This window comes from Protopterus annectens, chromosome 13.part0, assembly GCF_019279795.1.
Source record: "Protopterus annectens isolate FY-2018-M chromosome 13.part0, PAN1.0, whole genome shotgun sequence".
Taxonomy (NCBI): Eukaryota; Metazoa; Chordata; order Ceratodontiformes; family Protopteridae; genus Protopterus; species Protopterus annectens.
This window is the reverse complement of record NC_056747.1, coordinates 123,964,543-123,991,163: the sequence shown is the minus strand read 5'-3', so window position 1 is coordinate 123,991,163 and position 26,621 is coordinate 123,964,543. Positions and strand designations below refer to the sequence as shown.

At 41.5% G+C, this 26,621-nt stretch overlaps 1 protein-coding gene across 1 annotated transcript in view; it reads right to left on the bottom strand.

Annotated features, from left to right (window-relative positions):
- Positions 1-26,314, bottom strand: part of CTNS (cystinosin, lysosomal cystine transporter) — a 391,269-nt gene extending 364,955 nt beyond the window's left edge. The window contains exon 1 of the mRNA XM_044090703.1: positions 26,069-26,314. The gene's annotated coding sequence lies outside the window, so the exon portion shown is untranslated. The remainder of the gene's footprint in view (positions 1-26,068) is intronic.
- Positions 26,315-26,621: the final 307 nt, after the last annotated feature.

The window sequence follows — 26,621 nt, the reverse complement described above, 5'->3', positions numbered from 1 at the left end:
GCTTAGTATGGGTATCTGGGGAGACAGTGGTACCATTGCTGGATGTAACGGAGAATGAAAATGGGGTGAATCTACTTGTGGGGGGTGAAGAGTAGAAGTTTAGTTTTATTGGGGTTCAGCAGTAGACGTTTGTTGGAGAGCCAGTTTTCAGTAGTATTAAATGTGTTGTGGGTTAAGATTTGCAGGTCAGATGGGGAGGTGGCTGAGCAGATCAGAGTGGAATCATCTGCATATTGAATGCAGGTAGCTTTAGGGATAGCAGTGTGAAGGTTATTAATGACAACAGAGAACAGTAGTGGTCCTAATATGGAGCCTTGAGGGACACCAAGTGTGAGTGGCAGCTGGCTGGACAGTTTGCTCTGCCATAATACAGCCTGTTGTCTGCCAGTCAGGTAGGACTGGAACCACTGGATTGCGTGCTTATTCAGGGAGATTGATTTTAGAGAAAAATGAGAAGCTCATGGTTGACCATATCAAAGGCTTTTGATAGGTCAAGAAAGAGGGCAGAGGATAGCCTATTGTCATTCCTGTTTTGGTTGATGGTGTTAGTAAAGGAAAGGAGGGCAGAGGTGGTACCGTGATGTGGCCTAAAGCCATGCTGAGAGTTAGACAGCAGGTTGTTCTGTGTAAGGTATTGCATTAGTTGCTTGTGTACGCACTTCTCCATTATTTTGGCTAATGAGGAAAGAATGGGAATGGATCTATAGTTGGATTATTCTGTGAATCTTCCACCTTTATGGAGTGGGATATTTTCCAGAGGGAGAGTATAGCACCTTCGGATAAGGTTCTATTGATCAGGATAGATATGGGGTGTGCAATGGCATCTGCAGCTATTTGTAGGTACTCTGCAGGGAGGAGGTCAGCAGAGAGGGTAGTAGGTTTTAATTTTTTTATTCTTGTTTTGATAAAAGTGGTAGAGATGGGTTGGAAGCTAAACTGGGGATGATTAGTGGGTAGATTAAAGTTGAGTTGAAATTTGTGGAGGTTAGTGGATTTGCTAGGGACTGGATTGTTTCAGTGAAAAAAGTTATTATAGGTGCCAGCAATGGTTTCTGGGGAATTATGGGTGAGGTTTGCAGGGGTTGGTGTGGCTTATGACCTGGGTGAAGAAGTTGATTTAAGCCCGTCCAGAACTTTTGACGGTTGTTTTGGTGTTTATGTAGGAGTTTTTGGTAGAAGCTTTTTTATCTAGTAGAATGGATTTTTTTTTTCATTCCTGAGTTGGTGGTATTTTAAATGGTCAAGCGGGGCTTTAGTTGATCGCCAGCTGGCCAAGGCTCTATTTCTAGTTTTGATTTTTGACTTGGCATCCTTTGAGCCATGGTGCTGCATTTGATTTAATTTTTATAGCACATGCCAGAGCATGGGAATCAAGGATACTTAGGAATTTGGTGTTACAGTAAGCTATGGCCTCTTCTAATGACAGATTTTTTAGTTTTGACCAGTTAACTGTCTTTAATTCATTTTGGAAAATAACAGGGTTGAAGTTCTTCCTGTTTCTAAGTGTTTTGTATTTGGTCTGGTGGGGGGTGCCTGCCTTGTGTTTTATGATATAGGTTAGTAGGTGATCGCTAAGGTCGTTAGGGAGAGTCCCAGTTATGTACAGCTGGGGTTGGTGGTTAGTAACTAGTATCCAGTCTAGGAATATTTTAAATCATATACAGTACCTGGGGAATTCCACTATACCATGGGTACGCAAGTCATCCTCTTAAGAAACTGAACTTTTGAAGGGGACAGACAGAGCATTTGAAAACTCTTCTTTTGAGATGCTATCCTGCTCCTCTCCAACATTCAAAGACTGAAAGAAAAAATATGCACTATATCTAAAAACACTACTTGTAAATGAAATAAATTTACATTTTCAGCAATGCAAATTCAAAATGCAGTATGGATATAGGCTGCTTTAACAAATTGCATCTGACAGCTTCTAATATACTGGCTTTGCGAATACATTCAGAAAATATGTACACCTCACACTTTTTAAATAACATCTATCCCATTCTCTTAAAGGTTCCTAGCAACAGTGTCACTCCCTCTTAGGAGTTTGTATAATGAAGCATTTGGCATAAACCCAAGAGTTTTTGCACCCTGGTTTTCAATGTAAAAATAATATAAACAGCCCGACCTGTCAGAAAAGGTTAGGTTGAAAATGTGCTGACTCACCAACTAGATAAGCAGTTTTAAACTGTTTAAAGTTGTTTTTGCACCTGCACTTTTAAAGTTTGTCCTGTTTGTTGCACTTAACTGTTGAGACTACACACTGAAGTGCGCTAGCCTGTGTTACATATTTATTGCATTTGCCTGCTGCTTGTTGCAAAAAATAAAAAAAAAACAAAAAAAAAAATTATCCTTGTTTTCCGTCTTTCCTCACCTAGAGTAGTCCAAATACAGGCTTTGCTGTATTCTGAACTTTGGGAAAGTTCCTGTGTTGCCCATTTCCTTTCTTGGATAAAGGGAGGCTTCTTTGTTCACCAGTGGCAGTGGGGAGCTTAGAGCAGCCTATCTATCCCTGGAGGAGTGTTCCCAGCACAAGAATCTGGTAGTCTATTGGCCGTTTTGGGACAATTTCTAGCTCTTTCAAGTCCCCCTGTATGAAACCCGCTTTGGCACGTTTTTTGCGCTTGTTACTACTCAGCCAAGCTCCTCGTGGTCCTGCAGAGTGGTGCTAGCCGCACAGAGGCTAAAAGAGCGACTGCTAACCTGATAAAGTGTTTTTTTTCCTGCTAATACCTGGGCGACTGTCCAATCTAGCTAAACTGCAAGTATTTCTGCTTCTTGAACTGTTTTAAACTGTTTAAAGTTGTTTTTGCACCTGCACTTTTAAAGTTTGTCCTGTTTGTTGCATATACCTGTTGAGGCTACACACTCAAGTGCGCTAGCCTGTGTTACATATTTATTGCATTTTCCTGCTGTTTGTTGCAAAAAAGAAAAAAAACAAAAAAATTATCCTTGTTTTCCGTCTTTCCTGACCTAGAGTAGTCCAAATACAGGCTTTGCTGTATTCTGGACTTTTGGAAAGTTCCTGTGTTGCCCATTTCCTTTCTTGGATAAAGGGAGGCTTCTTTGTTCACCAGTGGCAGTGGGGAGCTTAGAGCAGCCTATCTATCCCTGGAGGAGTGTTCCCAGCACAAGAATCTGGCAGTCTATTGGCCGTTTTGGGCCAATTTCTAGCTCTTTCAAGTCCCCCTGTATAAAACCCGCTTTGGCGCGGCCTTGCTCATTCCGCTTAATTGGGTTTAAACCATTCTCGGCTCCACAAAGTCTGCTCTTCACTTTTTCCCTTAGAACTGATCTAGTTCTCATAATAAACACCCTATTCCTACTCTAAAGCCTGGCACTTGCTCACTAAAGCAATTATATAAGTCAGCACTAAAAAATTAAAAGCACTACACCCTCACAAACTCCCCTTGAGTACCTTGTTCCCCATTGGCCCTTTTTTTCAATTCTAAAGAATTCCCAATACTATTCTAGCATGTCCAAAGGTCAGTTGTCAATCTCTTCTCAGGTCCAGCCGGTGAATCTGGGAATCTTGAGGCAATGTTACAACTGCCTCATGTACACAGACAACCCTCTCCTCCTCCCAACAAATTCCAACACATGTGAGAGATGCAACCATATAGCCAAACTGCAGGCTAAGCTCTCTCAACTCAGTACTACCATAACCAGTCAGGAGGAGAAGGAAACCACACTCACTACAATTCCAGTCTCACACAGACCTACCACGACAGCAAACCAAACACATAAACACAATAAAACATACTCAGAGGCTCTAAATAAAAATCTGCCTAAGCAGCAGAGACCTCCAAAGTAGACACCCAAGCAACCGCTACCCCAAAACAAACACGTGCAACACACAGCTCACAAAGCCAGTGTGCCGAACAGTCACAGCTCTTAAGGCTAAACAACCCACCTGCTACACTTGTAATAGGTGACTATCATTAGGCACACTGACGTCCCGCTCACCAGGCTGAACAAGGAGAAGGTCACGGTGAGCTGCCTGTCGGGCGCTAGGATCCGCCACATAACACAAGCACTCGGGTCACTCCAAGGCAAGTACAAATATGACTCTGTCATTGTCCATGTTGGTGTGAATGACCGGAGATGCACCTCCCTGGACTACATGAAAAGAGACAGAGGAGCTCTCTCAGCATGTAGCCCAGGCCAGTATGACCCTGACCTTGAGTAGAATCTTACTCTTACCAAGAATGATGCCACAATATGAAGACAAGATGATCAATTTCAACAATTGGCTTAAGTATTGGTGTCATTCAAAGGGGATTCAATGCCTGTCAGCCTGGGATGACATGCTCGACAAGCCACGATGCTTCGCTAGGGATGGCTTGCACCTGTCACCCCTGGGCTTTTGGATATTGGCAAAGGCTTTTGCCACCCCCATACTGCCTTTTTTAGGCAAGGCTCAAAAGACAAACCCACCTGCATAGGTATCACAAGGGATAAGAAACAGAGGAATGCTACTCAATGCCAGAAGTCTAAATCTCAGGATGCACGCATTCGAAACTCTCCTTAGCATGAAGAACAATGAATATCTGTGCAGTAACAGAAAACTGATTCAAGGCTCCCGAGAGCACCCCAGCACTACCAAGTTATATCTCATACCATGCTTTTCGGCCCCAAAACTTGGACCGAACCACAAAAGGAGGGGGAATATCAATATTCGTCAAAGATACCCACACCTCCAGGTTGGTGGCACAGCACGAAGCATCAGAGACTATCCATGTGCAACTAACAGTGGGTAAAACTGCCTTCCAGTTTATAGCCTTGCTACAGACCACCCTCCCAAACCCAGGAATCCCACTCGGCCTTCCTGAGAACACTGGAAAATATGAAGGTCTCTCCAAACACCATTACATTGGGCGACTTCAACTACCCAAACATAGACTGGGAGCATTACTCTAGCTCCAATACCCTAGCCCAAAGGTTCCTAGAATTTATAAACTCAAATGCTATGAAACACCTTGTTACCACTCCCACAAGAGGGGAAAACATACTGGACCTGATCATCACCCCCAGGGGGGGCTCTATGCTCCAGACCAGAAGTGTATCCCTCACTGGTAAGATCAGACCATAAACTAATCTCACTGGATATTCACATCCTGACCCCACCCCTGCCCAGAAAACCACAGTGAAAAACTTCTCAAAAGCAAATTTCACACTCCTCAAAACCGAGGTGGAATCCTTCAAAGCCCCCGGACCTGTGGAAAATACGGCCCAGACTGCAGAATCCTTTATAAATGCATTCTATGAACACCTTCAGGAATGCATGGATCATGCAATCCCAAATAAAACCAAGACCCAATCCTCCAAAGGCAGGCGTCCTGTCTGGTGGACCCCAGCCATAAACCAACTATACAATAGAAGGAGGAAGCTACTACATGATAGAGCAAAATCCCAAAAAGGGAAGGCATCTCTGATCAGTATTAGCAAAAACTTACTGGCACGCATAAAATAGTCTAAGGCCAACTTCGAGAGAAAAATTGCACAGGACACTAAGGATAATCACAAGGCTTTCTTTAGTTATGTTAGGAACTTGGGTGGGAATTCCCAGATATACTCAGAATTAGTCCAAAATGACAAAAAATACACCAAACCTACAGACACTGCCAACATCCTAGCTGACAGGTTCAGCACAAACTCCCCCCCCACCAAAAGGGCAAATATCTATCCCAGCAGAGTACTGCCCCCCTGACATTTCAGATGCTCAGGTAAGAGCCGCCCTCTCCAAAGCAAAAAAACACAGCATTAATGGGACCAGACGGTGTCCCAGGCTGCGTCCTACATGAGCTCCAAGAAGAACTAAACCCAAACATAAAACTACTGTTCAATCTCAGCCTTACTACAGGATATGTACCCAAACAGTAGCGTACAGCAACAGTGGTCCCTTTCCACAAAGGTGGTGCCTCAACGGATCCTGGAAACTATCGCCCCATAAGCCTGACTAGCTTGGTCTGCAAAGCTATGGAAAGGATCATCATGGACCTCATAAATAAAGATATTGGGGCCCTACAGACACTGGATCCTACCCAGTTCAGCTTTGTTAAGTGCAGATCCTGCCTCTTAAACCTGGTCGATTTCTTTGAAACAGTCACCAAGGCCATTGACGAGGGGAAGGTGGTCCACACAGCCTACCTGGACCTCCCAAAAGCCTTTGATACAATACCCCACTCAGGCATTATAGATAAGCTCACCAGCTTAAATATAAACCCCTATGTCACTAGATGGGTTGCAAACTGGCTCAAGGACAGAACCCACATGGTTAGAATTGCTGGAGCCATGTCAGACTCCAAACCAGTTACAAGTGGTGTCCCACAAGGCTCAGTCCTGGGACCTCTCTTGTTCGGTATATATTTCTCGGAGGTACAGGCCAACACGGAAGGACTGTGGCTGACCAAGTTCGCAGATGACTGCAAACTAGGCGCCATAATCGACTCTCCAGCCGACACAAGCATCCTACAAAAGGGCCTCATAGAAACAGACAACTGGTGCCATGGCCTCAAGCTAAACGCCAAAAAGTGTATAGTCATCCCCTTTGGCAAAAACAAAGTGCCCACAAATTACCACATAGGTGGTAATCCATTAAGTACGGAAGTAGTAATTAGGGACCTGGGGACCCAAGTTGATAGCAATCTCTCATTTGAAAACCACGTGGCCAAAGTGGTTAGAAAAACATTTTATATAGCCCACCTAATCATGAAGGGATTCACATCTAGATCAGGGGAGGTCATCGTGCCACTTTACTCATCTCTCATCAGGCCCATAATTGAGTACAATGCCCCTTTTGGGATGTACCTTACCAGACACCTGCAGCAACTGGAAATACCCCAAAAGTACCTCACCAAGAGGATCAAAGGGCTCAAACAGATGCCATATGCTGCCCGGTTAAAGAAACTCCAGCTCTACTCAGTGGCATACCGCCTGCTCAGAGGTGATCTGTGCCTGACGTATAAAGCCATGTCCAACCCGGAATTAATGGACATGCTGCACCTCAGAAAATCCAAATCCCATCGAGCTACGCGCTCGAGAGAATTGAACTTCAGCACTGAAATAAATAGGACATGCTGGAGGGACAGATTCATAACCCAGAGGCTCCCTTCACTCTGGAATAAAATCCCAGTCAAGGATAGGCAGAGTCCCTCATTGACTCTCTTCAAGAGGAATCTTGATGAGTGGATGGGAGATCGTAGGTTTACCCCGGGTATCACTTCTGTGTCACTGTTAGACAGAGGCACAGTATACTAACCTCGAAAAAGGGCATAGCAAAATTCATTTAAAATGAGTGGCGAAAGCCAAACACACTCTGGCTAGGCTTATAAATGCCCTAGGGCAGATAGCCTAGTACGAACCTATGAGACCAGAGCATAGGAAACATAACCTATTTGCCCCTCGAGGGACTGGAGCTAGAATTGAGCTGGTATCCGTATTAGCTGTCATTTAAGGCTGATTGGAATTCCTCTAACATAACTGTCAGTTTTAAAAAACTTCACTATCAGTTCTTGTACCAAAAACAATTACATAAGCATAAAGCACAAACATAAACCTAAAAGTAATGGAAATACAAATTAATGAAAGGATAACACGTTTGAACATAGTGGCTTCTGAGTTAAACATGAAAAATATGAATCTTTATCAGCACTTTCAGTGTAAAGTTTTGTCAGATCTGTCCTTTACTTAACAAAACCCAAAGGACAGTCTAGAAAGTCATTTAATGACTCCTAGTAGAAGTTGAACAAAATGCTGCTCTTCATACGAGGCTAAACTGTGTGGGTGGGGGGGGTGCTGGCTGACAGTTCTGAGGTGAGCCCCAGGTTATACAGTATAAGTAGATCTACAGAAGCATAAAAAAATGGTCTTCTGTTGATTATATACTATGTTTTTCCTGTGTGAGCTGGCTGGCCATCTAGTTTCACCAGAAGTGCTATCCTGTGATATTAGTGCCTCCTAGTCAGAGTTCCAACATGAAGCCAGAAACCCTCTGAAACAGGAACAATAAAGGCTTTCAAGGAAAGCTGATCAAAACCCGCTGAATTAAGTGGCACAAGCATTACTGCGATGAATGCTTTCGAGAATCTGGTGGAGCTCTATCCACCATCCCTACCAGCGAAATACAAACCACCACTCCAATCTCCTGCTCAAAAGTCCATATTACGTCCCATCATTCCTGCATTCTTCTGAAAAGGACAATCTGTTTACAAATCTTTACCTCATAGTGAAAAGAAAGCCACCAAAGGAATATCACAACCAGATGTTTATTTTATCAGCACTTTCGTTCATATAAACATATAGAAGTCCTTCATGTTCAGATAATTCAGTTCATTGACGGTGGTGCTGCGGTAGCGTTGTCACCTCACAGTAAGATGTTGTGCCGTTCGATTCTCAGCTAAAGCGTCTTCTGTGTGGAGACGTGCGTACCTTCGTTGAAGGTTGTGTCAGAGCTGGCAACTCGGTACGTAAAAATCTACTGCCAATCATTAGCGGACCGGAGTTCCGCTGTGGCGACCCCTAACCGGGAAAAGCCAAAAGACACAACAATATTATTTACTAAACGCGAAGGGGTGCTACAGACTTACAAACAGACAGAAGGAGAAGAAGTTGTAATACCTTTAACTTTCCTTTTAGTAAACTTCTGTAGGAAGGCATGTGTGATTCCTCCTCACAAGGAGGGAAGCCAACAGTGAACCTTAAAACTAAATAAATGTGATGGACTTCAGTCATACTGAAATAACTACTGAAGGAAAGAATTTCAGATTAACTGGAAGTCAGACAGAGAATTCAAGAGAAGGCATTAATTCACAACAGAAGGTCATGTCTGTTCAGTGTCTATTTGAATGGGTTAGCAGGTTTGACAAATGGGGGTATACCTGATACTTTGTTACTAGTTTTGCTAGTCTGTTAGTTAGTGAATTAACTAGAAAAGCTAGCTGGAGGGCCAATAGTTAGGATAAAACAGTAAGGCACAAACAAGCATAATAAATGGAAACTACCAGGAGGATAGAAAAGTGTGATCACTGATATAACAGTGGGCAATAGGTTTCAAGTGTATTTATGTGCAAGAATGAATGAAAAAGCTGTCCTTTATGCTGACTATCCCGTGATGCAACACAAGGTTTACAAAGAATAATATTTGTAAAGATTGGAGGAATGGTCTAAACTTTAAACATTAACTGTAATGCAAAATAAGGAAACACTGTATAGCAACAACAAACAGGTCCTGGAGTTAGTAGTAGTATATGAAGGTAAATGACTGTAAAAGTAAACACTAATGAACTCACAGGAAAAGCTAACACCAGTGAGACACACTCACCTTTACTTGGCAGCATGCCTTCGGTATGGTTCAGCCCTTAACTTCTAAGGTCACTCCTGTCTCCAGAAACTGCCTTTCAGAACAGGTATGACCACTAATGGTAAACCAAACGTTCAGAGGACATCAAGAAAGTGTAAAAGCAAGCAATACAAATGCATTAATTTCCAAGACAGTAATTAATGTCATGTGCTGCCAAACAAAATTATATACTCATTTAAATTTCACTTAAACCATAAAGTACTTACAGTTACAGAGAGTAGCTTGTAAGGCTTACTAATGCCACTTCATGTTTCACCTTCTGTAACTGCATTTATTAGGTTGCCTTAAGAGACATCAGTCATTGATGTCATGATCAGTTATGTATATTACTAATTATTTTCTCTGTACCAATTTCTACATACCGGTAATATCAATCCAGTAAGATATGGGTTGGGAGAACTATAGTATGAGCTGGGAGGTCCATCATTAAAGACAACAAGAGATAATGTGGAAGAAGTCCAAGCAGCTGGCATTGGTAGCAGACAAAGGCAATACTGACACCAGCATAACAGTCTAGTAAACAACTGGTAAAACTATGATGCAGGCATCACCATGAGTAAACTGAGTTTGGTACAGCGGACACCTGGTGAAAAACAGAAAAGGCTGACACTGAGGCAATGTCATTACAAACTTCAGTCAGACCAATGCAACAGAAACTAGTGCTGGGGAAAAGGGAGCACAACCAGCTGGAGACAGAAGGGCTGACTTGTACTGCCATTATGACAGGTGCAGGGGTTTGGCCTTGAGAAAGCCTTTTGGTCTCTTGCCTTTAAAATTGCTGCTGGTTAATCACAGTCTGTACATAGAATTAAGACTGACCACTTAACAGGAGAGTTGAGAAGAACCTGGAGTAAAAGTGGGCAACACTTCTGCTGAACAGGTCTCCCCAACCATTACTTATACAACTGAGGATAGGAGTTTCATTTTATGCTCCATGGCGTTGTCAATTTTGCAAATAAGATCACAGGTTAAAAATGAAGTTTGCCTTATACACTTAGCAAAAGACATCACTGGTGCACTAGGATCAAAATTTTTACAATGGCTATAATTACTGTCCAACAGATCATTCAGCTTTAAATTCCTCTGCCTCTTGTTTATGTTTGTACACACCTGTCCAGTCCAGAATGGAAAGGAAAGGATACAGGACAGACAGACTCATGAGCATCAGAATGCAAGTCACGATAACCTCTGGGCCATATGGCAAGCCTGGAACACTTATTTTAATGTTATTTAGTGGTGTTACTGAATCCAATACAGATGGAGCATTTACTGAGGTCATGACTCGGTCGCTGACAGACATGTCTGGGCCATAAGGCAAGACTGGAACACTTATTTTAATGTTATTTAGTGGTGTTACTGAATCCAATACAGATGGAGCATTTACTGAGGTCATGACTCGGTCGCTGACAGACATATCTGGGCCATAAGGCAAGACTGGAACACTTATTTTAATGTTACTTGGTTGTGTTACTGAATCCAATACAGATGAACATTTACTGATGCCATGACTCGGTCCCAAACAGAAGTAAGCAGTTAGCGTGCTCATCAACAGGATGTACTTGTTTACCACAGGCACACTTAGTCGACTTTAACAAAAGGCCTTGGTCCAATCTGATGGGGGGGGGCAAAGGAAATAAAAACCCATCAGAACATCCTACATCCTCCAAATGGAGTCAGAGGTTTAGCAACAAATTTCTTAAATGAGAAGTGCAGCCTGAGAACATTTACTTTCCTGCAAAAGATGTAGGAGACAGAAATGAAGAGCAGCAGCACAGAATGATGCATTCTGGGACTGGGAGGGGGATTGTACTCAAGTTCTCCTGATGGATTTTTACTGCAGATGGACTTCTCTGATGTGGGATTATACTTACCCCTAGGCTGCATCAACGCAGAACGTAAAGAAAAAAAATCAGTGGCAAAAATGAAAACATTATTGGAAGGCTAAGCTAAAAGAGAAAGACCTATGAGAAGGCCTAAAAAGAAAAAGATGAGTGAAGGTTCAGAATACAAGACATCAGGCACAGACAGCAAGCGGCTAAATGTCTGGGCAAGGTAACAGTGTGAAACAAATGATGCACGGAACAAATGGTTAGATGGAAGTACAGAAAAACTCAAGGGGCAGAGACAAGACCGGTTACAGATTATTCACATCACAGAATGCTTAAAGTTAAAGGAATTTTTGGTAAACCACCGACAGTTTGGGAAATGCAAACTGCTAAATGCACATGTTAATGTTCTTCATCCTGCAGTCCTTACTTTGACTTCCACAACTTCTATAAGGAACACTGTTCCCCACTCTTCTCAAATGACTTGCTTAGAAAGTGCCCCTGGTCACCAAGAGAAGAAACAGTTACATCCTGGTTAACAAATAAAACAAATGTTCAGTCAGTCTTTCTTACCCTGAGCAGTGCCTCAGTCCATCAGGATTCGTTCAGTAACTTTCTTGAACAAACATAGGCTTTGCGCACAGGTGGACAGTTACAAGCCTATAGCTCTCACAAAAATGAATGCCTGTACACCTTGCTTGGATTCTATACCTTGGTCACTAGTGAAGCAGACAGTAGTAACTCTGTGGATGTGGACACACCTGAACTTAGGAGGACCTTTAACACTGTGCCATAGGAGTTTGCTGGGGAAAATTAAGATCATGTGGTGAGGCACAGAATGGCAAGATGAACAAGAAACAAAGCTTACTAAAATCAGAAGGGTAGCTGTTAAGATGGAAGGATCAATGGAAAAAGGGAACTAGTGGAGCGCTATAGGATTTGTGCTAGAACTGGTTACGTTTGGCTTACATGCATTAGCTAAAATGCTGAGGATACACAAACTGCTCACCAGTTTGAGAGAGAAATCCATGAAAGGCATATGCTTATATGTCTAGTCTATGGAAAAGCTGAAAATGAAAACATCCATACCATGATTATCTCCAGGCCGAGTTGTGCAATAAATACAAATAACCAGTAACCAATGCTAACGGCATGGTGGTGGAAGCACTGCTAGAGCAGTGGACTCAAACAATGATGCAGGTCAGCCTTGCTACTGTGCCAGGAAACAGTAATGCCGCATCTGCAAAACTGTGCCCACAGGCTGCAGCCATACACAGGAACAGAGATTAGAGTAGTAGTTAAGTATGGAAGAAATAATTAACAATATAAAGGGTGCAGGGAATGATGGGAAAATAGTCTGATATGTAGACAGAAAAGTAAAAGGATAATGATGCAATTAGACCACATCAAAACAGGATAAGGACAGATGGTCAAGAAAGCATGTTAGCTCAAAGAACAATTCAATGCAAACTCAAGTCATGGTCAGGCATAGAGATGGGAATCTGGAAAATGTTTCCTCACTGCAGTGTTACAGTGTAGATTTAAGGAGTATCACAATTACACCATGAGCAGACAAGTAAGACATGGCAGGGGTAATGGAAGAACAATTACAAATAGGGCTAATGGGAACATGTACTGACTTGAAAGACCACAGGATCTCTTCCATAAGTATTTTCACATCACAGCTGAACTGCTTTCTGTCAGAGGCTACATGTACTCCCTGCATCCACATGGTTTACTCGGTGTGAGCTGGTGTCCTCTCACCAGCCACAAACATGCAGCAGGTGAACTGGAATTCCCTAAATTGCCCATATGAGTGCATGCAGTGTGCAAATGAATGATGGTGTGCATTCTGTGATAAGACTAGTGCCATGTCCAGAATGGGTTTCAATACATTGTGTCCACTGACTGCTACGATAGGCTATGGCATTAATGTGACCCTGCAAATGATAAAGTAAGTTACTGGAAAAAGGACAGAAAAATGAATATATAAATTAATAAAAAGCACTGCAACCAATCTTTTTCTGAGAATTTGAAGGAATATTTCACAGCAAATGCAGCAGGGAAAGGACAGAAGAATGAACATATAAATTACTGAAAAGTCGGCTTCTTCTTTCGGCTGCTCCCATTAGGGGTCGTCACAGCGGATCATCTGTTTCCATTTGTTCCTGTCCTCTGCATCTTGCTCTGTCACACCAACCACCTGAATGTCCTCTCTCACCACATCCATAAACCTTATCTTCGGCTTTGCTCTTTGCCTGTTACCTGGTAGCTTCATCCTTAGCATCTTTTTCCCAATATACTCAGCATCCCTCCACAGCACATGTCCAAACATAATCTTGCCAATCTGGCTTTGTCTCCAAACCTTCCAACCTGGGATGACCCTCTAATATACTTATTCCTAATCCTGTTCACCCTCGTCACACCCAGTGCAAATCCTAACATCTTTAACTCTGCCACGTCCATCTCTGACTCCTGCCTTTTTGTCAATGCCACTGTCTCCAACCCATATAACATAGCTGGTCTCACTACCCTCTTGTAGACCTTCCCTTTCACTCTTACTGGTACTATCTGTCACAAATCACTCCCAACACTCTTCTCCACTGACTCCATCCTGTCTGTACTTTCTTCACCACTCTTCCACACTCACCATTAGTCTGCACTGTCAATCCCAAGTATTTAAACTCATCCACCTTCGCCACCTCTACTCCCTGCATCCTCACCATTCCTCTATCTTCCATCTCATTCACACACACATATTTTGTCTTATTCCTGCTGACCTTCATTCCTCTTCCCTCTAGAGCATATCTCCACCTCTCCAGGGTCGTCTCCACCTGTTCCCTACTCTCACTACAGATCACAATGTCATCTGCAAACATCATAGTCCATGGGGACTCCTGTCTGATCTCGTCTGTCAACCTGTCCATCACCATTGCAAATAAGAAAGGGCTCAGAGCTGATCCTTGAGGTAATCCCACCTCCACCTTAAACGCATCCGTCACTCCCACCGCAGACCTCACCGCTGTCACACTGCCCTCGTACATATCCTGTACCACTCTTACATACTTCTCTGACACTCCCGACTTCCTCATACAATATCACAACTCCTCTCTAGGCACCCTCTCATATGCTTTCTCCAAGTCCACAAAGACACAATGCAACTACTTCTGACCTTCTCTGTACTTCTCCATAAACGCTCTCAGAGCAAACATCACATCTGTAGTGCTCTTTCCTGGCATGAAACCATACTGCTGATCACTAATCACCTCCCTTCTTAACCTAGCTTCCACTACTCTTTCCCATAACTTCATGCTGTGGCTGATCAATTTAATCCCTCTGTAGTTACTACAGCTCTGCACATCATCCTTATTCTTAAAGATCAGTACCAAAACACTTTCTCCATTCCTCAGGCATCCTTTCACTTTCCAAGATTTCATTAAACAATCTAGTTAAAAACTCCACTGCCATTTCTCCTATGCACCTCCATGCTTCCACAAGTATGTCATATGGACCAACAGCCTTTCCATTCTTCATCCTCTTCATAGCTATCCTTACTTCCTCCTTGCTAATCCACTGCACTTCATGATTCACTATCCACACATCATCCAACCTTCTCTCCCTCTCATTCTCTTCATTCATCAGCCCCTCAAAGTACTCTTTTCATCTGCTCAACACACTCTCCTCGCTTGTGAGTATGTTTCCTTCATTATCCTTTATCATCCTTACCTGCTGCACATCTTTACTAGCTTGGTCCCTCTGTCTAGCCAGTCGATACAGGCCTTTTCTCCCTCCTTAGGTGTCCAACCTTGCATACAACTCTTCATACGCCTTATCCTTAGCCTTCGCCACCGCTCTCTTTGCCATGCACCTCATCTCCTTATACTCCGGTCTACTTTCTTCATCTCTCTGACCATCCCACTTCTTCGCCAACCTCTTTCTCTGTATACTCTCCTGTACTTCCTTATTCCACCACCAGGTCTCCTTGTCCTCCTTCCAGATGTCACGCCAAGCACCTTTCTAGCCATCTCCCTTACTAGCTCTGCTGTAGTTACCCAGCTATTCAGTAACTCTTCACTACCACCCAGTGCCTGTCTTGACTCTTCCCTGAACTCCACCTCACAATTACCCTTTTTCAATTTCCACCATTTGATCCTTGGTACTGACCTCACACTCCTCCTCCTCTTATTGAACACCAATGTCATCCTACAAACCACTTGCTGCCTAACTACACTTTCTCCTACCACCACTTTACAGTCTCCAATCTCCTTCAGACTGGCCCTTCTAAACAAGATATAATCCACCTGTATGCATCTTCTTCCACTCTTGTATGTCACCCTATGCTCCTCCCTCTTGTTAAAATATGTATTCACCACAGCAATGTCCATCCTTTTTGCAAAATCCACTACCATCTGACCTTCTGCATTCCTTTGCTTAACACCATACCTACCAATCACTTCCTCATCCCCTCTTCTCCCTCCACCAACATGCTCATTGAAATCTGCTCCAATCACTACTCTCTCACCCTTGGGTACAGTCATCACCACTTCATCCAACTCACTACAAAATATTTCTCTCATTTCCATCGCACACCCAACTTGTGGAGCATATTTACTAACAACATTCATCATTACACCATCAATTTCCAGCTTCATAAACATCACTCTATCCGACACACTTTTCACCTCCAAAACACTCTTGGCAAACTGTTCCTTCAGGATAACCCCTACGCCATTTCTCTTCCCATCCACACCATGATAAAACAATTTGAACTCCACACAATATACCAACCTTCCTTCTGTCCATCATATCAGCTAGCTCTCTCCCTATACCAGTCATACTGCCAACATTCAAAGTTCCGACCTTCACTACCACAGTCCAAGCCTTTACCTGCCTTCGGGCATGCTTCCCCCCTCTTCTCCTCCCTCGGCCAACAGTAGCCTAATTTCCACCAGCACCCTGTTGGCCAACAGTACTGGTGATGGTCGTTGTTAACCCGGGCCTCGACCGATCCGGTATGTATATCTGTACTGTTGTCCGCATGTATGATGTGGCAAAATTTTACGCCGGATGCCCTTCCTGATGCAACCCTCCCTATTTATCCGGGCTTGGGACCGGTGCAAAGAAATGCACTGGTTTGTGCATCCCCAGTGGCTGGGTTATGTAAATTACTGAAAAGTACTGCAACCAATTTTTTCCCTGAGAATCTGAAAGAATATTTCACAGCAAATGCAGCAAGGAAACAAAATACAAGTATCGTAAGTTCATAGGAGTGTACTAGGCTAAGGATGACAAGGGCCTTTTTAAGCCTAACCACCCATTCTGTTACTGTTCTGGTACTGTTAAGAACTGCAAGCAGGGGCTAGGGAAGTGAAACATTTACAAGCAGGGTATTGGGAGATGAAATATTTACAAACTGCCTCTGTCCATTAGACACAAAGGTGTCAAACCAGGGATGAATTTCGTGTTCCCCTGTTCCAGTTGTCAAGTGACACTTGAAATGGTCTCTGCATCACACGGATGGAGACTCTGTTCCATAGAAGGGGCAGCTTCAGGCATTTCCATAGAAGGGGCAGCTTCAGGCATTTCAGAGAAACCTTCTTAAAAACAAGTCTTGGTTCAAATTTCAGTATTGTTTTCTACAATATGGCAATGCACTATCATCACACGGATGGAGACTCTGTTCCATAGAAGGGGCAGCTTCAGGCATTTCAGAGAAACCTTCACAAAAACAAGCCTTGGTTCAAATTTCAGTATTGTTTTCTACAGTATGGCAATGCACTATCATCACACGGATGGAGACTCTGTTCCATAGAAGGGGCAGCTTCAGGCATTTCAGAGAAACCTTCACAAAACAAGCCTTGGTTCAAATTTCAGTATTGTTTTCTACACTATAGCAATGCACTATGTCCTTGAAGTGCCCAAATGCTTCAAAACTCTAAATGAAGAGCTCTACACTCCTTGATACCAAGTAGCAATATTACTTACCATACAACTGATATTGTTTGTGCAGTGTACAAGTATTTCATAAGTATTTACTGCATTTTAACATAGTTTTGACTTGCATTATACTCATCAAGTTTCTTTTTCTGCATTTGTTTCGTTTGGCATGACAGAAGTAAGATTTAACAAATTAATTTTGTAATAGAACAAAGTCTGATGAAGTCCCAGTTGATGTTGGAGAGAGAGGAAACTAAAAAATCACTGTTGAGTTGGATTAAACAGTCCTCAACAACCAATTTGGGTTGCAGTTCGTTCATGGCAACATTAGTCTGAACCTTTCTTTGGCACTACTTAAAAGCCTTGCAGTGCATCATACTAACAATATGGACACTAGCTTAATTTTTAGAATATCTTACACTGTGTTTCATTAAAGTTTAATATTGATGGTAGAGGAATCGAAAGGCGAGAACGACACATAACCGTTATGAAGAACTGCTACAGAATGCATGCCAGGAACAGAAACCCTGCAGTGCAGACCATCAACAAGACATGAAATATAGTACATGAAAATGAAAAATAAATACACAAATAAATGAATTTGATAACCAGGTAAGGCAGCTGCTCTGCTGATGCTTTCCAGTTATGACTCGAGAACAATACAAATAAGAAAACAGATCAATATATTCAGTATCGTGATTACAACATAAAGGTTGATAGACAAAAGTCACAAAACAGACAGACGTAGGTACTATATAAGCAATAATATAGTAAATATATATGGAAAGGCTATGTATTTAAACAGTATTACAGTAGGTGCTTTACACGGCAACAAGTGTTTCCTTATTACAATACATGCAAAGATTAACATTGCAGGTATACATGTACTGAAATAAAATGAAAGCATTTAACCACTGCATCAGAAACACACATTTAGATTAATTTTTGCAAGTGAAGCTTAAGATCCTTCTTAAAGGATGCCATTGATGTGGAGGTTTTTCTTTTTTTATTTTTTTATCTCACTTGCTAGTTTTTTTTTTTAAATCTCATTGCATATTTGGGTTACATACTGCATGTCCTAACGTGGAGAAGGCTATTTCACCAATTACAACTTAAAGTCTAGGTCTGAGTGGGATGAGGAGTGTCTTGTTTTAATCTGAATGTTGCACTGAGGGTAGAATGCCCACTGACCATTACTGCACAGGATCACACAACAAAGTCAGCACCAAGGCTCAGGAGTAGAACATTCACATGTGGTAACGGTATTATATTTACAATAAAATATAATCTGAAAGTAGATCACAGGGTCATTGATCAAAACCGACAGGCACTGACAAGCAAGATGGAAAGCAGAAAGAGAAACGGTTATGATAAGTCATGAGTATAACACAGAATGATGAACTGTGCAAGGACAAGTGCTGTTCAGTACCTGCGGATCTCACATGGCTCAAAGGTAAGTCATGAGTATAACACAGAATGATGAACTGTGCAAGGACAAGTGCTGTTCAGTACCTGCGGATCTCACATGGCTCAAGACAAAAGCACCACATACCTGTTTTTGGTTAAAGGGTATGATCAGCTAAAAAAGATGTGGTTTCAAGACTGGCCTAAGCCATTTGGTCTCATCATTAATTTCTCAGAGTTCCACTCACTTTTGACCACCACATTGACACTGTAGTCAGAAAGTCCTTCTATGTGGCACATCTCATTACTAAGGGTTTTGCATCCAGGAAGAAAGAGGTCATTGTCTCCCTCTACTCTTCCCTCATTAGGCCAATCACGGAGTACAATGCCCCATTTGGCATGTACCTCACTAGACATCTACAACTGGAGAGGCTGCAAGAATACCTCACAAAGAGGATCCTAGGCCTTAAACACTTGTCCTATATGGACAGACTCAAAAAACTCCAATTATTCTCTGTCTCATATCGCCTACTTAGAGGAAATCTCTGCTTGACTTACAAAGCCATGTCTGACACAGCTCTGTTAGAAATGCTACATCTAAAGAAATCCCAATCCCTCTGCACCAAACGCTCCAGAGACCTCAAGCTCATTACCACAGTCAATAGAACATGCTGGTGGGACAGGTTCATAACCCAGAGACTGCCCATGCTATGGAATAGACTTCCCATACATGTCAAGCAGAGCACCTCACTGGCCCTCTTCAACAGAAATCTTGATGAGTGGATGGGAAATAGAAAATTCACCCTGGGGATCACTCCAGTGGCTCTAATCGACAGAGGCACTAGGAACTAAGGTTGGGTGGAACGATGCCAGGGTAATCCTATGGGCTAGGCTTGTAAAGGCTCCAGGGCCATTAGTCTAGTACACACCTATGAACAACACGCAGGAAACGTCTCAGAAATAAATGTTAACGACAGTGACAGGCCTGACACAAAGACAAAGTCAGCAGACTGTAAAGTGATGCAGCAAGGCTGAGCTGAACAAGTCTCAGGAATAAATGTTAATGACAGTGACAGGCCTGACACAAAGACAAAGTCAGCAGACTGTAAAGTGATGCAGCAAGGCTGAGCTGAACAATGGCAAATGATGCTCAATGTGAAGAAACGGCACTTGCACCTATGATGAAAGCACAAGAAGCCAAAGGACTATAAGGAAAGAGTCTTTGCATGACCTGACCATTGAATATTATGAATTACTTCAATACAAAGCAAGAAGGCTTGGGGAAAGAAAAATCATATACCTGGGTGGAATACAATGGGGCTCACTTGCTAGGAAAGGGGAAAAAAAACAGGATTGACTACGAGTACATTTGTAACTTATTTATGAAAAAAGGCACAGAAGATGGTTGCTGCACAAAATGGTCAGAGTAGAAAGTGTATTGCAGACACACACAAGCAGCAAACAAACACAGATTACAGCTACAAAATAAATGAAAAAGTGAAGGGCTTGCATACTGCATGCAACAAATATAATGTTGAGTCAGATATCCACAAGGTGATGCTGCCCCATGCAAATCAAGTATCAGCCACAGCACCCACAGGGTCAAATCAGAAAAAAAAGCCGACTCAGGATTCACTTACACACACACATATATGCATATATATCTTAGGAATAATGACATCCTATCATAATGGCGTCAATCCATATTATCTTGGAATCTGAATGGTCTCACAGGTATAGACAAAAATAAAGAATATTTAACTATATTAACAAATGCAGAGTGCAACTAGCAATGCTACAGGAGACAAATTTAGCAAGAACTGAGGATGTGAATTTGATAAAGGATTTTAGGATGGACATTCAGCAGAATATCTTGGACAAAGGAAAACAGGCGAACTTACATTAACTGCAAAGACGAGCAGTAATGACAGAAGAGGAAAGAAACAACAGCAGGAGATGCGTAGTAGTAAACGGCTACTGGCAAGGGATGCGAATTATGCTGGCAAGTATTTATATTCCATCTAAAACTGCTATTATGGAATTTAACAAAATTATGGGAGAAATAAATCAGCTTTAAGTAGGGAATATTAGTTATAGGTGGGGAATGGAATTTGATTTGCAACAATAAGGATATATCTGGGGAGTTAGAAGGCAAAATATAAAAACAGATTACATTTCTGAATAAAATTTATGAAAACATTTGGTATGGAAGACGTAAATTCAGCAGCAGGAACTCAGAGAATTTACATATTATTCACCAAGATACAATAACTAGGCTAGACTAGACAAATAATTTTTCACAGTAACGTGCATTTAATGGAACGCTTTGGCAAACATCCAATAATTGTTTCAGACCATACAGCAATAATAATGAAGATAAAAATGAAAGGTAATGAAGTAAAATGAGACAATGGTGCTTCTCCACCTACCTGTTAAGAAGAAAAGAAGTTAATGAATAGGTAGTGGAAATGACTCAGAAGTCATTAAGGAAGGTAGAAAGCACTCCAAAAGTTACAGCTAGTGAGCAGGATAACATGAAAGTGGAGATTAAAAAGAGGATAGAAATCAAAGAATAAGACCATATATATGGTCAAGAAGGAAAATTGTTTAGAGGCAGACAAAGGTTACAGTATTGCAGAATAAGGGGAATCGCACAGGACAAGAACAGGTGCAATTGCAGAGTGCTAAAGAGAAAATACGGGAATACCTTGAAAATATGTATGAGTTTAGAAAGATTGCAGTAAAGTGACTGTTTACTGATAACTCCAAAGGACAAAAAGTTTTTTGCACAATGACTTAGACAACAGAAAGTAGAAAGGGTGGCTGGCAAACATAACGAGTCTATAACAAGGAAAATAAGATCCTGCAGAGGTATTAGCGATATTTTGGAAATATTATAAAATAATTGCATAAAGCAGAGAAATGGGCAAATCAACAAAAAAGCACAGATAGAAACATTTATGGAAGACTTAAGTATGCCATGGTTAGAGACACATGAGGCTGAACAATTTAACAGGAACCAGGTATTGGGAACAAATAATTAGAGGGAAAGTTCAGAAAATGGGAAGAGGCCAAGAAGGCATTTGAACTGCAGGCTAGAGACGGTCTTCCCTCTCAGGGATTGATAAGAGTATAGGCAAAAAGAAAGGGATAGTTGAATCCTGAGTGAAAGACCTGCACTGGTTGAGTTTTTATGAAGCTGCTGTTAAAAGAGGGGCAGTTAGTAGGGCACATATAATACTGTACAATAACTACAGGAGTCAATAGAGGTCAGAAAAGAGATGAGGTAAGTAACTCCCAAATAAACAACAGGAGAACATATGTGTGGCTCAAATATGCAACAAAGTCTAGAAGATTTAGGATTTTGAATGGAGGTGCTTGCATGGGTACTTTTATTCCCCAAGCAGACTCCACAGATTTTTTCCTCAGGTAGATGGCAAATGGTGGAGGTGCGATGAGGAAGAAAGATGTAGGGATGCATGCATTTTTGGACTGAAGAGTTGGAAGACTTAAAATTCACTACAGAGTACTCTTGTCTGGAATACTGGGATAGCAAATAAGTGTACATCCTGTACTGCCCAAAGCAATGTTATGATACTGGTGCAATCAACCCTAGACAAAGCTGACAGGGCAGCTTCCTAAGCTGTGGGATAAGCCACCAGAACAGTCAAGTCCAGCACTGATCTTTTCCTTAGTGTGGCAAAGCACAAAGGTGAAAATCCATTGAACATTAATTTTCTAAAACACAAACTGGTGAGAGTTACGGTTAACTATCATCTGTGAATGACATTCTATGCTGCCGAAAATCAGAATGTCGTGCACAAAATGAAAAGTGTATGGGATAGTCGAAGACACTTATGCGAATGCAGTAGTGCATTCGCATAAAAAGGTATGTTTGACTATCTGTACAGAGATTGCAGTACAGTGAGGATTGGAAATTCATCCATATCCCCACTGTAGTGTGATCTCGGAGTTGGAATATATTAGTAGCAGGGGGTGGGGGGGTGCAGGAGTGCTTGCCCCCCTGCAAAAACATATGTTGTATAGGAATTTGATTTACATCAGCTCCTATATGACTATCACGTGATGTTTTCGGTGACAATGTTGATTCAAATGTGTTGATCATTTGGGTCGACATTGTGTAGGAGTGGAGAGTTTGGTTTCTGTGTTTATTTTTGTTACTGGGAGCAACAAATGTTTTGCCTTTCACAGTAATGATAGTAAACAGAGTTACAGAGGCAGTAGCCTGTGCACTGCAGACCTGATTTCCCCTGGCAACAGCAACAGTTTCCTGCTTATACTAGGGGTGCTTAGTTAAGCACAGTCCATATGAGAGATATCTCTCTTCAATGTGCCCTGTGTTAGGCCCAGGATCTCCTCCCAGTTGGTTATGTCTGTACACTTGCCATTACGGTCATCAAGGGACATCCTCCACAGTTTCCCGAACTACCTCACCTGGCTCCTCTCAATCCTGAGGAGTGGTAGCTCTACTTCAAGATCACCAGAGATTTTTGAGCTCCTCACTCTGTCCTACCTTACAAAGGGACCTCATTTACATCACTTGTATCCATTATCTCCTTTCAGTCACTACCCAGTGTTCATGACCACAGGTGAGGATGGGACCATGATGCTACTGGTAAATCGTTAGCTTTGTTCTAGGACATGGATCCTGTTTCATCAACAGCAGTCTTATACAATGCCTGCAGTATAACCACAACTGCACCTATATGCCACTCAATTTGCCAGTCCCTTCTACCTTACTCATGAGCAAAAACCTGAAGTACTTAAACGCCTCCATGTGAGGTAGCTGCTTAGTCTTATCTGCAAATAGCAATTTATTTTTTTTTCCTGAAGAAAATTATGATCTCCGATTAAGAGATGCTGATCTCCATCTCAAATGCTTCACATTCAAAATGAACTACTTTAAAGAACAAGACCAGGAGGAGATCATCATCTGCAAGAGGAGAACCACTCACACCCCCAAACTGGACACTCTAAGCTTCAGCTATGTATTGCCATTCTGTCCATGAAAATCATACAAGAGGGGATGTCACTACAATGATTAAACAGATGCACACCACCCTGGCTGAGGCAGTCAATGTAATCTGTGAAGAAATGCTTGAAGATACAAGAGGTTGTCTAGGTTGTTGTGGTTCACATACCTTTTCAATGCTGTGTGGAAGGTGCAAACAGTGCAACTAGAGTTTGTTCCACTTGCAGACATATCGCACTCATTTGTCCCCCTGGAAAAGCCTATGCCATTTGATAGATGAGCCTCTAATTTAAAAAGAGAAGTACTGTTTTCCTCCTGGCTGTGGACAGTAGATTAATTATTTGCGCTTCCGCAGATATTGAAGGGGTCATGGGAATTTGCCAATTTTGTCTACATTGTTTTGTAGATCTGGAAAAGGTTTATGACAGAGTAACCTGAAAAATCCCGGGAAGGTCCTACAACGCATGGGGTCCAAGGCACTGCAACACCACTGCATGCCATTCTGTCCCTGTATTTAGAGTAAGAGTGAGAGTTGTGTCCATGCTCTCTGTACTAAGATGAACACATCACAGTGGGTAAAATAGTCTGCCATAGTTGTGCTTTGTCTCCACACTCATTCATGATTTTCAAGGACAGGGGTTAAAATGATTAAAAAGTTTTACTGCAACAATGAAGTTGCTTTGATCCACTCTTGGTTTACTGACTCATTTCTCCAGCTAACCAAACAAGACTTAATGGGCCCCTTTCAGCCATTAAATGCATCACAAAAGCAAGAGCAAATGCAATAATTATGGAAACCTTGAAATAACCAAACTACTAGCATGCTTTTTGGGAGGAGGGAAAAAAGCCAGAATGGCATAGGATGAGCACACAAACTACAGGAAGACAGTGGGCAGAGATAAGGCCTGAACTCTTGAGCCATGAGGCAGATATCTTAACCATTAAGGCACTTTGATATATTAGTTCAACCCACATGGAAATAAATGATCACAAAAGACAGGGAATCATCACAATGCCCTCGGAGATGCTATGCTATATTTGCTATGCAGAGAAAATAAATTCCACACTATCCTCTTACTACAGCTAAATATGGTATACTTAACAGTGATAATATCCCTTCAAGAAGTTGGATAAATTAACAAACAACTATAGAAAGTCATCTACAACTCAAGTATCAAGTATTAGCAATGTCTGCAGTCCTCAATGTTTTGGCAAATCTACATAAATTCTGTAAACCACAGAGCAATACGCTGTACTAATAAAACAGTTCAACTGTACATTCCCTTAACACTACAAAAAACTACACAAAAAAGCAAGTAAGTACTTGAAAAGTCAGGGTATTGACTAGAGCATTCCATCACATTTTCACATTTGGTATTTAATTTTGCAATGTCCACTTTACAATGGCACAACTCAGCAAAAAAAAAAAAAAAAAAAAATATTTAAAATTAAATAACATGTTCATTATATTTAAATACATAACTGATGCCATTACAACACAGTTACATACATATATTTCAAAGAATTTCACTGTTTCCTAAACAAAGATTATACCATCATCAACCCATTTTTCTCCACTTTTCTACATGGGGCTGAGGTGTCTCATTAAATGTCACCATCTCTCACAATTAACTGCCACTCTCAATCTTCTTCAGCCATCATGTCTGACTGTCATAGGTCTTCTATCATTCAATTCATTCACTTTTGGATGGATATCCTTGTTTCCTCTTGCTTTCTTTACCAAATCGTCTTCTGCTTCGGATATAACACACATTTATTTATATACAATATATGTGCGTGTATACACACACAAAGAAAGAGAGACAGTGATAAACATGCATACACACCAGTGTGTGGGCAGAGATAAGAAGCAAACAGTTACGTGATTTACAATATCCTGTCTTACATTCATGTACTGCTCATTATACAAAACAAAAACTGTGATTACACTGTCATTTTGCTCAGGAGTTTGTTAAAAATGATCTACATGAATTTGTAATACACATGGGTTTAGGGCGGAGGTGTAGACAGTAATTTACATATTGCACTCATGCCTAATGCTGTTGCCCCTTCCACCCACCTATCATTTAAAAAAAACTGTACTCAACCCTCAAAAATGCTACCTCAGACATTTAAGAAGGCATCTTATTTTCAACTGTTACCATTTATTCCCATAAAATGCTATTTTAGAGGTGTATTCTTTTACACAATGATTATTTTTTATACCTCTATACCGTAAATACCATGCGTGTTTTGAGTGTTGAAGTTTTGAAGAGATGCTCACAAAAATATAGTCGTTTGAGTACACCAAGTATGCCTAGCTACACCAGTGGTATATGGTTTCCAAAGATTAAAGTCCCATACGTCTTAAACGCTAGGGATCAGCTGGCAGAGAAATCACAGCTACCACTACAGACAACATAGAAAAGCAATGCCAAACAAAACAAAAAAAGTACCAAAACAAAAGATAAGGAAAAACACATGCGTGATAACCTAACCACTAGTAGTAGCACTACCTGATAAATTAGCACATATCTGAATGCAACATACCTGCCAACACAGTCCTTCCTCTTTAGTTAATTATACTCTCAGTCTGCTAAGTAAAACTGCAAACCAGTATTCCTTCAGTTACTTGAAGCGCACGAAAATAATTTGGGGAGTTAATTGAAAAACAGCCCAACTTCCCTAATGAATGCACAGTTCTGCTGTCAACTACCTTCCGCGTTTCTTAGTAAACTTTTGTCACATGACGGTAAATCATGTGATAAACCCCGGTGACTACAATATCCTCACGTGGTTGCCAGGGCTGTCACTGAAGTATGGAAGGTCAGCTGGTAAACGCTTATTCAGCTTTTAAAGCGGTGAGAGAGAGAGAGAGAGAAAAATATCAATACGGATTTATGTCCAGATTCTTGCCTCGTGTGTGACTCGGTTTTTCATAAAGTTTTGGTTTGTTAGCAGTCATTAAAGATTTGTCACAAATAATGACAGACGTTCGACTTTTACACTTCATACTCTTCAGAAAATGCTTGCTATTATAAAACCTGTGATTCTGTTTACTTTCTAAGTTCATAAGAACAATATAATGTTCCTATTTTTGGCC